Genomic DNA, 12,496 nt, shown 5'->3' with positions numbered 1-12,496 from the left:
TGAAGGAAAGGTCTAAAAAAAATACATTTTTATAAGTCTTTAAATACTAAGATTAGTAAGGCAAAGATGCAAGAGTAACGCATTGTGAATTATTACAAAATTAATAAATTAGTGTACGAAGCCGCTATAAATATTGGCTGTTATTTTTATGGCGAATATGTTGTTCTATAACTGTATTTTCGAACAATATTTTAGTGTATTTCTAGTACTACTAATGGCACAATTATAGATATTCCTACACTGTTCATGCTTATTTTTTGAAATCCAAAATAAAACATTCAAAACATCAAGTATGACTCCGATCAAGGTTAAATACCTCTTAATAGATGTAAACAATTATCATGTATTTTAGTCAGCCGGACATAGTACCTATAGTTTCAGATACAGATTTTGTATTAAAATTTAAGATTTTCTTTTGTTTTTACATTGTGTAGCAGTTAAATTTCCTTTTTTTTCCTTTTATAGAGTAAAAGAATAAAAATTCGTAATTTTTAAATTGTTGTTGCCTTTAATAAGACATAGCTTCATTAATTTAAATGACTAGCCGTTGAACAGTTTGCGATCTGCTACAAAGATATGAACGCTACGAGTTAAATTTAATAGTTTAACTATGTTCGTTCTGGCGGCTTCACTAAAAGTGGTAATGAGCTGTGGCAAGAGCAATATTAGCGTTTACAAAATGAGTAAGTGTATGCTGATGGTCGGGAGGTGAAGGGACCAAGTGTTTGCGGACTATCGCGTCATTGTTTTACGTGAGTGTATAAATTTTCCTCCTCTCGTAATAAATGATAACTCTATAAATACCTCAACAATTCAGTCTGATAAAATTAAATTTGCCCATTATTGTAGTTAAATATCAAGGATTTTTTTTTTTTTTAATATTTATCTATTAGTTAACAAAAAAAAAAATTGGTTATAATTTAATTGTTTCACAATTTTTACTCTATTTTATGATGTTCATTGTAACTTAACGCCAGAAAAACCTTAAAAATTAGAAACTCTCCAGTAAATTATTATTTTTTAATTTCTCATTTTTTGTCAAATGTACAAAATAAATTAGTTTCATATTTCTTTGAATATAATTTAATTCCGAAAAATAGGATACATATGAAAATTTAAAAAGTATAAGAAGTTGAATTTTTTTTATTCTAAACAGCAGACAATCAGATAAATTGGTAAGGCACAAAATAAAATGTTTAATTTAGTAAGACAACAAAACTCAGCAAAATATTTTAAAAGAATAAAATCGATTAAATTTACAGGATAAAATCAAAAAGTTATTTATTTTATTAATGGAAGGAAAAAGTGAGCGTTTATTCAAAACTATAACATTTTATCCGTGTTTTAAAAGACAAATGCTAGAAGAGCTAGAAAAAGGCAAATATGATTACAACACAAAAATGTTGAATTTGAAAATTCACAGCAGATGGAAGAGACGAAGTTAATGAAATGAAATTATCCGTAACAAGTTCACTTTTTCAATATTAGAATTTGACATAAAAATGGGAGATAATGATGATTGACTCTTCGATGATTCAATCCCCAAAAATGAATCGAACTGGTATTATCACCACGATATATGAGCATTATAATAAATCGGTAACTGAAAAATGTTAACTGTTAATATATTATACTTTTAGTGAAAATGATGTTGAATATTACGTTTATATTTTTATCTACAGCCTTTCATTTCTCAATGTAGGTTTTTCTTACTGGTATTTCTATTGAAATTTAAATAATATAGACTTTTTAGGATTATAGAAATCAAAAAGCTGAAATTTCTAGTGTTTATAATACTTTTTATACGAAGGAATAACGTTAAAGTCCGTTAATATTAAGAGAATGAGGATATTTATCTTAATATGAATTTCTTTTATAACTTCACGGAAATTATTTTTAAATCTCAAAAAATTATTTCGTTTAATAAAGATTGAAGATGAAAATTTATATTTCAACTATTTTTTATAACTTTAAGCCGTACATGCATTCGTATGGAATACCTAGAGAAAATAGATAAAAGTACAAGTAGATTAAAAATATAGCCAATAATTATCACTAAGTATTAACTATTGCAGTAAAATTCACAAAACTAACAGAATTTTATCTCTTAATCTTTTTTACCCCCTAAACACCTGGACCGGATCTGCAGTCAAGCATGACTCAGTCCAGGGGCGTGTCCTTGTGACTCTAACGGTCCTTCCCACCTGCTGGCAGTAGATTCGGCATGGCAGGTCGGCCCGCCGGTTCTGGACTTTTCATTTTAATTTGCCTGCCTCTGTTAACCTAACGATTAGTTTTACATTTATTAGGGAACCTCACTTGACGCGCTTGAAGGAATTGATTGCTGGATCGCGACTGGCTTCTTGTTACCCACAAAATGCTGTCGCGATACACTATCTCCTCCTGTGCCAATAAAACCCAACTGTGCCAACACAACTTCAAATATCCCAGAAGAACAAGTACTCATCTATATGATAGTAATAATATTACAGATTTTGGTGTGATATATCGATGAAAAACGGTTAATGTGAAAAGTATATTTTTTAAATTTCTTTCCGATTTGTATATAAGCTATCAAAATTCTTAGTTTCAAATACCAATTTATTTACCTCCTTAGTAAATGAACTTTCAGAAATTAATAGTTTTATTTAATATCTTTCATACTTTTGGTTCTGCTTTTAAAGACGATTTGCTAAATAGTTCCAAGGATGAAACACCCATATGGTCTCCTTCCATAATCGTATTATATACATATATATATATATATATATATATATATATATATATATATATATATATATATATATTCTACTCGTATATATTATATATGCATATAAAATCTATTTTACGCTCGTTACATCTATTGAAAATACTTTTTTTATTTTATACAATGGGTAAAGTGAATTTGGAATCTTTTCGAAAAGACTCATTCACAAGTCGTATATACATATTAAAAATTAAATATCAGAAAGAGTTGTCACCTGAGGAATACCATAATAGTTCTGGTAACGGTTCTAGCAAATGTTTGGATTATGGTTTTTGTGTAATACGAGTAGATCCAAATTGTTGCAAGGAAATGGAATATTTTCCTACCGATGAGAGTAGGAATCGGATGACATAGGTACTGACGACTGTGTGAAAGACAAGTCTTTTCGAACGTTCTTGAAATGAAATAAAACAAAAAAAATAAAAATTGCGATTTTCTTCTTTTTTTTAAGCAATTACAGATATTAGTTGGATTAGTAATTTGTCGTGGCGAGAGTCGGTGATCAGTGAATTGAATTGAATTGTTATCCTCGTACCACTAATTCCTTTCCCCCTCCTACTATGTACATATTACCATTATAACAGCTGGAATTAACCACCAGTTGTTCGCAACCATTTGCAGGTTAATCTTTCTCATCCGCAATAGTCCATTAAACCAAAATGAGCTGGTGTGCTGGCCTTCAAATATATGTGTGGCTGACCATGTAAACAACGGCAACCAAGTATGAAGTAGCTGCTATCCAAATCGATATCGAACATTTAATTTAATGATATATAAGACTATATTAATATTTCATTCTCACGCAACACACACGTTAATTAAACTTCACTATTTATAGGTCCCTCAAACAGAAATATTAGTCTGGTTTTCAATGAGTGAACCTCTCGTCGGGTTTGTGAGCGAACACAAAACTGGGTTGTCACAGTGTTGGCTCTTACTAATAAATATACAACCGGTGTTGAAAAAAAAATAAGTTTTAAATTATCAATGATAAAGCTATTTTCATATTTTCTTATTATTTTGCAAATAGTTTTATGTTACATTTTTCATACGACCACCTACGGGTTTGAAATAATTTTGGAATGTGATCCTAACTTTAATTTAAAATAATAGAATGATAATTATACTCGTACATCCGCCGATTTCCACGATCGAGTGGTTGCTTCTTGGCCTTTCATCTGGAGGCCTCGACTTCGAATCCCGATCAGACATGGAATTTTTCATACGCTACAAATTTCCATTTTCATACTTCCACGTTAATGTTTCTTTGTAAATTTCTGTTATGAGTTAATAACTCAACAGTCAAAAGAAAAAAAATGCTTAATTTTCGATTCCTAAATATAAAAAAAGAAAGAACTGATTATGAACAAATATTGAATTATTTGTTATTTAAGCGATACAGGTAGTTTCCAGTTTCTGTTGATTTACATTTTCTGTTGTGTTAATTTTAAAGTTTGTTTTGATTATTGGCATTCTAAACCTTTGAAATATCATGTATGTTATGTGCATTAGTTTTTACGGTATTTACGGTATTTATTCTCAGAATATTATAACGGTGTTCTTATTTAATGTGTTATCAGAAAATATGTAAAATATTTCAATTTAGAAACTTGAATGCTGAATGTTTTATATTTGTTAAATAAAAGTTCTTCTAGAATGTTATACTTCTCTCATTTTTTAGAGAAATAATAAGCTTTATTTCTAGGTTTACAAAGACAGTCTGGATCTCGATTAATTTAAAAATAAAAATATATATTTTATTAATTTGAATATTACTTATTACACTATATTACTAGTTATCTTGTATTAGATACATTATTTTTACATACAAAGCTCAGTTGAGTATTACAAATTTTAATAGAAAAATATTACTATTATTACGTACACTTTAATACTGTTTTTTTTTATAACATTTTAAGCAGAATATTAAAAGTTTCGAAAAACTTTAGCCGACCTAGGTAGGAAGTAAAAGAACATAATTTTATTTTGTAAACAAGCTTCAGCACTTATCCTATACGCGGCATGAAAAATTTAACCTACTATTCTTTACTTCGATTAAACTTGTAGCCCATTATTGCTTCACGTCAGTAGAATTAAAAAAAACCAAACGAAAACTTGAAAAATGTATAAAAAAAGAAGGTTTAATATTTGTTTAAAAAATGTATTATCAATCGTTAAAATATATTTAATTAATGAAAAAAAAAAAAATCAATATTGACTTGTTTAAGGAGGAGCTGTTTTTGTTTTCTCATTTTTATTGTTCAGAAGATTAGTTGTTTTATTTTTATTGATAAAGGTACCGATTGAAAATTCTGTTGGCACCTTTATGGAATCCATTCCTATTCATCCTGCCTTTCTGAAATGAATATCGTTCATATATTGATAAGGGCGAAGAATTTACACCCACTCTTCGTGATTTAATATTTAAATATTCGGTCTAAGGAAAAAAGACACTTGTAATAATTTAAAACACTGTTAGATGCGATAGTAATGATATGAGTTACACTGAAGCTGCACTCTGCGGTAGTGTTTTCTCCTTTGTTTATGTGTTCATATACTTTAATTTTGATATTAGCTGATAATTTTGTATCCAGAAAGAAATATTTTTTGTAAAAGAACGGAAAGGAAACTTACTCAGTATTGCTCTTTTGACAACGGATTGTATTATGTAGGTGGAAACGATGGATCCGCTGTCCGTAAACAAAAAGCTTTACAGAAACGGTTCAGTATTACAGACATTCGGGTACGCATCTGCCAGTTATGGTAATAGAGAAAAGATCAGAATCTCTTTGATTCAACAGGACGTATGCACGTTATCCTGAAGGTGTACTAGGAATCTAAAATGTACCAAAATTCAGATTACTATCCGAATGACAATCTGAGAGGTTACATCAGTAAAATATACGGAATGTTCATCGATTTCCAAAAATCTTATTATGACAGAGCAGACAACAAATCAGATTTTACGTCCGCGGATTTCTTAGAGAATATGCTTCTATATTTGGTCGATTCTTCTTACCAAAACGAGTCGTTGAAAAATGGTTCTACAGATATGAAGATAACAAGCAACCGATAAAAGAGTCGATTCTTATAATAGTATTTTGTTTTCTGTTTGTTATATTACCATTAGAAAAATCATCACTTATATTGAGATAGAATGAGCACGACACTCTTCATTGTTAGGATGTTGCAAGGCCGTAGAACATAACAATACACTAATCAGTTACATGACTGCTTTTGTCTAGCTGGAAGGTAATAACAGAGCAGCACAAGTGCTATCGCCGACAATGAAAAATTAAAAATGCTTTGATGTTATTTTAAATAACCTACTTATTAACGGAAGATTAATGATGAAACGTGGCTTTTAATGAAAACTCCTTGGTGTCATCTATCGTATTACATTTTACAGTATAACGCTCATCAGATATTTTGGCATAAATTAAATTTGTATTGGCACTATGCGATGGTTAAAGGAGATATTCTGGATATATAAAAAAAAAAAATTTCGATTCGGGGTGGATAATTCTGGTTTGTCGTTCTACTGTGAAACGAATAATCCAGATATATTGATATCGAATAAACTAGGTCGGCAGAAATATTGAAGGAGAAAGGATTATTGACTGTAGGACTTTGACAGTGAAAGAAACGGTATTGGCTCACATTTATTTCCTCAACACACAGAACTGAATCATAGAGCGACAGTGAGTAACAGTAACGGTGATACTATGAGTTTGTATTCTATTTTTGATTTATGAAAAAAATAATCTCTATGCCTAAATCATTCTAATGAAGAAGAGCTTTCTGTCATATATTCATATTATTGTGTAAATCGTAATTTAAATGGAGATGATAATTTAGGGATGGCGCTTACCAACAAGTCAATGACGAGGTGGGATTTTTTAATCGAAAAACGATTCATGTGTACGATATAATTAAGTTGCGACTGAAGTCGGTTTGATACCATTAACTCGATTAATTCTATATGTATTCGTTAACATAAATCCAGTCATGAGAACTTACACGAACATATATATCCAACATGAAATAGACGAGTCCAGTTTTCCGAAAAAAGTCGGCGCAGTGACAAATTTGTTTAATTGGATGCCGTTAAATGTGGATGGAGGGTTTTGGTGCACCGGCCAGGACGTTAAAGCCGCTAGAGGAAATCAAGGAGTCGTTGCAGTTCAAGAAATTAGACACCATAAAAATCCCTACACACGTTCCATATCTTCCACGAGAGGAGATGTGGAACACGAGACAATACGTCTACTTACTGAAGTAAGGTTTATATATTGGTACTATTCATCACTTTCTGTGATTGCACCCTCTTAAAAGTAATAATTGTAATCAGTTATATAGAAAAATTATAACCTTAATAAATATGCAATTTATTACAGTTAAAACTTTGAAAAACTTTATAACTATTAGATTTTTGGTTAAAACTTGATATCTAATAGGAAGACGGTGCACCACAGAGCGTACACGGTATTAACCTTCACCTGTGACGTCATACAACCTTGTACATGTTCGATCTCGCTTTTACTGTACCAAGCTGATACACTAGTAGCTGTAAGTAAAGTAGCCGCTGTGATACCCGTTCCTGCGGCTGATCAATGTTAAATTCTTTATCAGTCAAATCTCAGTTTTCTGATAGTCAAATTTTTTGCTATTAAATCTCACTTAATTTTGCACCAGTCTAATTAACCTAGACTGCCAAGGATGGGGAAGGTCAAGAAAGCAGGTCAAAGCCAAAGATCAAAGTTATCATACACTACCCAAGGCTAGGGCAGATTGGAGGTTGCGCGCGATATCATTTTTTGTCCTAGAAGCGGTACTTCATATCTAGTAAGAAAAATATCATAAAGAAAGATATCATTTTTGTCCCAAATTTCTAATCATAAATTCAATAAGGGCTTTCAGACTGCTTAAGATTATTGAACATTTTAGAGTCGTTTCTATGAAATACTCTCTATTCTATTATATCTTAATATATTTCAATAAAGTACGAAATAAATTATTCAAGTTAAGTACATAAAAAGTAAAAAATAATATTTATGTTTATTTATTTTAAAAACAATATTTTAAATAAACTGATCACTGAAATAAATTTAAAAGAATCGAGAAAACAATTTAATGCAAAATATATTATTTTGCTATAAATAAAGACATAAAACAAAATCGGTTGATTGTATTTGTAATACCCAACATAATTCTATTTACCCTAATTATGATTTATATCGAAGCAAAGGAATTGTTATCTTTTATGTTCATATTGTGAGACTGTTCATTTATTTTTAGATAATCTATAAAAATTTAAATAAAATGTAAATAAATATCTAAATATATTTATATTATATTTATGTATACATTAATATTATATATATATTTATATATATACTATTATGTATAATAATATCTATATACGAGTATTAATAATTATGTATATTGAAATTAAATTTATGTAGTACTATTTCTATATAATCGAATATAAAAAAACCCTTTCGGCACGCTGTAAGGCGGAGGTAGATTTCACCGCTGCTAAATAGGGGCAAAAAAGATTTCCACCTTAAAATTAAGAATAACTTCAAATTTACTCAAAACGAGAATGATTGCATGTGAAAAAAGTTTCACATGATTAGCTTACGACAAACACCCATCTTCTTACAGTTCCAGCAACATTTTGATCATCCCTTGCAATAAATTTGGTCTAGGTAATGTTTAGAGGACTGACGACCACTTTAAACCGATTCGATACTGTGCTTATTAAGGGAGGTACGATTTTTTTTGTCTTTAAACCCCCATTGTTTCCACCCCCTGCGTCAATGGTTGGTGATATCAAAACTTTACTTACATAAGTTTTAGGCCGTTATGCAAAAATTAGTAGGAACTTTAAACGAACTCGATATTTTACTTAATAAGAAAGTTAGAGATATTTTTTGTTTTTCGAAAAAGCCCTCATTTCCATATTCATGGTCCGATTTTGGCAATTAAAACACTCGACCGAGATTTTGGGACGAGTTATTTTTAAGAAACAATTTGAAAGTGATTAGGGAAAAATTACGGCAGTTATCGTGTAAACAATAAAGTGAAATATCGTATATATAAACATTTTGAGCTGAAGGTGGCTTTGGGGTCTGGGAGATGTGAAACGCGAAGATATGACGAAATTTTTGGAAGTCAAATCATGGTGCCATTATAATACGCAGCTTTTTTATGAAATCTACCTAAAACTTAACGCAGTTAAAATTTTATAAGTATTATTTCAAAAGAAATTATCTAACGTGAAACATATTTGATTAGTATATTTAATGTACTAAAATATTACTTTAAACAGGTGGAATAATCTAATAATCTACTAGATAGTTTGGTTTTTATATAAAAATATTAAATCATTTGCTCTTTCATTGAATTTAAAACAAGTGTATTTTTTTTATATTTTTTTTTTTAGGGGGAGGAGAAAGCTCTGCCAGTCGCCGTCAGGCCCGCACTGATGGCAGTGCGGGGTTCTCACCCGCTAAAAAACCTCCCCCTTATCATGCAGAGACCGTATATAAGCCATATGGTATGTACAGTCCCTACATGATCACCCAGGCACTCTACTATCCGAATCTGGATGACCGGAAGGCGTCTCCAGGGGGGCGATCGACGAGCAACGACTACAAGGAGCCCTCGCCGCTCACCCCCAGAAGCTGGCCCCCCTTGATCACCCGTCATCAACTCCATGTCTCTATCGATCCGCATCTCCTCAGCCTATCGTCGCATCTCTTCACTGGCCTCTCCTATCATTGTTGTGATCGCAGTCGAGATACATTCCCGTTTGTCGCTATTGCTGAGCATCACCTCGATTATATTGTTGGCGCCCTCCACACCCTGTTCTTCAAGCACTAGTCTTAAGTCACGCCATCTAGGGCACAATAACACTACATGCTCTGTATCAAGATCGCCGCAATCATGACAGTGACTTATATGGCATCTACCCATCCTGTACAGATAGTCCCCGAAACATCCATCTCCAAACAGGAACTGGGTGAATTCGTAGCCTGTGTTACCATGCTTTCGCTCCATCCAGCTCCTGAAGTCGCTGATGAGCCTATAGGTCCATCTTCTTTTGTCCGAATCCCGCCATCTGTCACGCCAAGCCATGTAGAGACCGGTTGCTTCCTTTCTGTCCCGTCCGGCCACTGTTGAAGCTCTCATTGCGCTTGTAAATCTATGGGTGGCACCACAGCTAAAACCGTTGCCGCCTCGGCGCTGATTATTATTGTTATTAAAAACTAGTAATATAAATCATAATTTTTTTAGAAAATATTATAATCAGGTATGAAACTAATGATGATTAGTTTCATACCTGATGATATATAAATCATCATTATTATTAATATTATTGTTATTATTAATCATCTTAAATCCATATAAACTATCATTTAATAGTAGTCTGTGGTTTACAATATCTGTATTATGAATTTTCAATAGCTTGTTATTTTACTCAACAAGAAAATACATGATTCCGATCACAGTATAATTAATTGGTTAGCCGATAAAAGTAATGCTTGTTTATAAAATTTTTCAATATGGTGAGAATTTTCATATATATCATCGATATACTTCAACCAAATTCGGGAAAATATTGAAATTCTCATTTACTTTTTGTTTCTTATAGGTTACCTATGAAAAAAAAAACAATAGCTAGGAATCAAAATAAAATGTTACTTGCTGTTTCATCTATTTTTTAATAAATATCGCGGTTAAACCGAAACGGTGTTTATTTCACGTAAACCTGTTTACCTAATGTATGTTTCTATTTAAAAAAAAGTATATTTCATTTTAATAGAGTTAATAGATGAAACGAATTTAAAATCTCCATTGTTTCCTTAATAGGAATGCTGGGGTACAGTTTAGACACGAGAAAATCTATAAAAACTTCATGTTTAAACTATTAATTAAATATAAATTACATTTAACTGAAAAAAAAAATTGGTGGTTGATGTAATTACTAACTTAGTTTGATAATAATTTTTCTAAATAATGTTGGAGAATTTATTCCGCAAAAAATCCGATCGCATTTGATTACCTGGTTTATGTATTTTTTGGTGGCAATATAATTTTGGCATTACCAAATCAGAAATAATTAGTCTGTGTTTCTGATCGGTACCTATTAAATTATTGCAACCACATATGACCTGTTTAGCGACTCGAATCAAACTAGGAAGAAGGGTCTTATTCATTTTAAACGGTCCAGTCTTTACCACCTTGTGAACTCTGCTTTTGAAATCAGTTTTACTTCAAAATTCATAATCTTATTTCTGTGAACAGAAAAGCCCAAAATCACCGTATTTATCCGTTTTCAACACCTACCAGAAGTTGCTGGAAATCCGCCTTAGAATTAAGCCAACTTCTAACCTGTAGACAATAAATCCATCTAACCATTATTAATCAAATGCACAGCGGGTGGACTGTGAACCGATGCTTCTTTATGATTAAAACCATTCAAAATCTTCAGCTTATTTGGTTTATTTCTAGATAAACTGTTTAAATTTTGAAATTAATTTCCATTATTTCTGTTAAATAGAAAAAAGAGATTGAAGAAAGCATAAATAAAAATCGCATGCTTTCCTCCACATATTAACAAGATAAAGAATGTTTAAAAGATTACAACTTTAAAGTTACGAAGGATATAGTAACTGTCCTCAGAAACAAAAAGATAAAATTAAATCGGTCGAAAGTGCAAGTGATTTGTAAGAATAAAAATCCAGTTCATGATAAATAGAAGTAAAAAAATATTGAAACTAGGAAAAAAATCGTTTAGACATTTATAAATATAGACGACCAAATAGATCGGTTGAACCCATTATTGACTGAAAACTGGTCAGAATTATTAAAAACGAAAATTCTAAAAAATATAAGAAATAAACAGAAATTGGGTAGTTGGGAAACTTACTTTATCCATATTGAAGCAGAAACTTTATCATTAAATGACGATAGAGTACCGACATCCAAATGACTGTTTGAAGTTTAAATTAAAAAGAAATCCTTGCGTGAAGTTTTGAATCGTGAGATAGTCAAACTGTTTTTCCCTGTAAAATGATGATTCATAACAAAGAGAATAGACATTGTGAATATACAATTAGTCCCCTGAATTGAAATTTCAGCTGTTCGTAAAATTAATTAAGCATGCTAGTAACTAGAGACCAGAATTGATTAGTTTGACTCAGACTATCCTCTAATCAAAGGACCAACGGAATAAAACTTCATTTATGAAGTCGTACCTATTTGAATCGTTTGAGAAAAGAGGATATGTACGGAAAAAGACATGAAAAGCATTCTGTTAATATTATTTTCTGTAGTGTCCATAATTTAGAGTTTTAAAACATTACACATCAGCTGATTATTACGAAAGAAAGTTGTGGATCCGTACAGAACAATATATTTTTACTGGATCGAGAAAACAAAAATTCAATGAAAATTAAAAGTATTAATCTGAATATTAAAACTTTTTCACATCTTTCCCTTAAAATTATTTAAAAAAATACCAACATTATTCAGGATAAAATGTAACCTCATCTTTAGTTTAAAACGCTTGGAATCTGTACATTTTAGAATTGCTCTTCAGTTTATATTTTTATTGCTTTGTAGGACTATTTATTTTGTTTTATTTATATTTGTTACGCTTTGTTTTATTTTATTTTAACCAAAAATGAAGTAAAGATAACTGTAATACCAAAGTTAGAA

General features: G+C 30.9%; 1 protein-coding gene across 1 annotated transcript in view; it reads right to left on the bottom strand.

Annotated features, from left to right (window-relative positions):
• The window catches only part of LOC142334301 (neuropeptide SIFamide receptor-like), a 668,171-nt gene that overhangs the window by 509,338 nt on the left and 146,337 nt on the right, over positions 1-12,496 (bottom strand). The window lies entirely within an intron of this gene.

This window comes from Lycorma delicatula, chromosome 1 (assembly GCF_047948215.1).
Source record: "Lycorma delicatula isolate Av1 chromosome 1, ASM4794821v1, whole genome shotgun sequence".
In the NCBI taxonomy this organism is placed as follows: Eukaryota; Metazoa; Arthropoda; class Insecta; order Hemiptera; family Fulgoridae; genus Lycorma; species Lycorma delicatula.
Note: the sequence above shows the minus strand (reverse complement) of the source record. Positions and strands in the feature narration are given on the sequence as shown.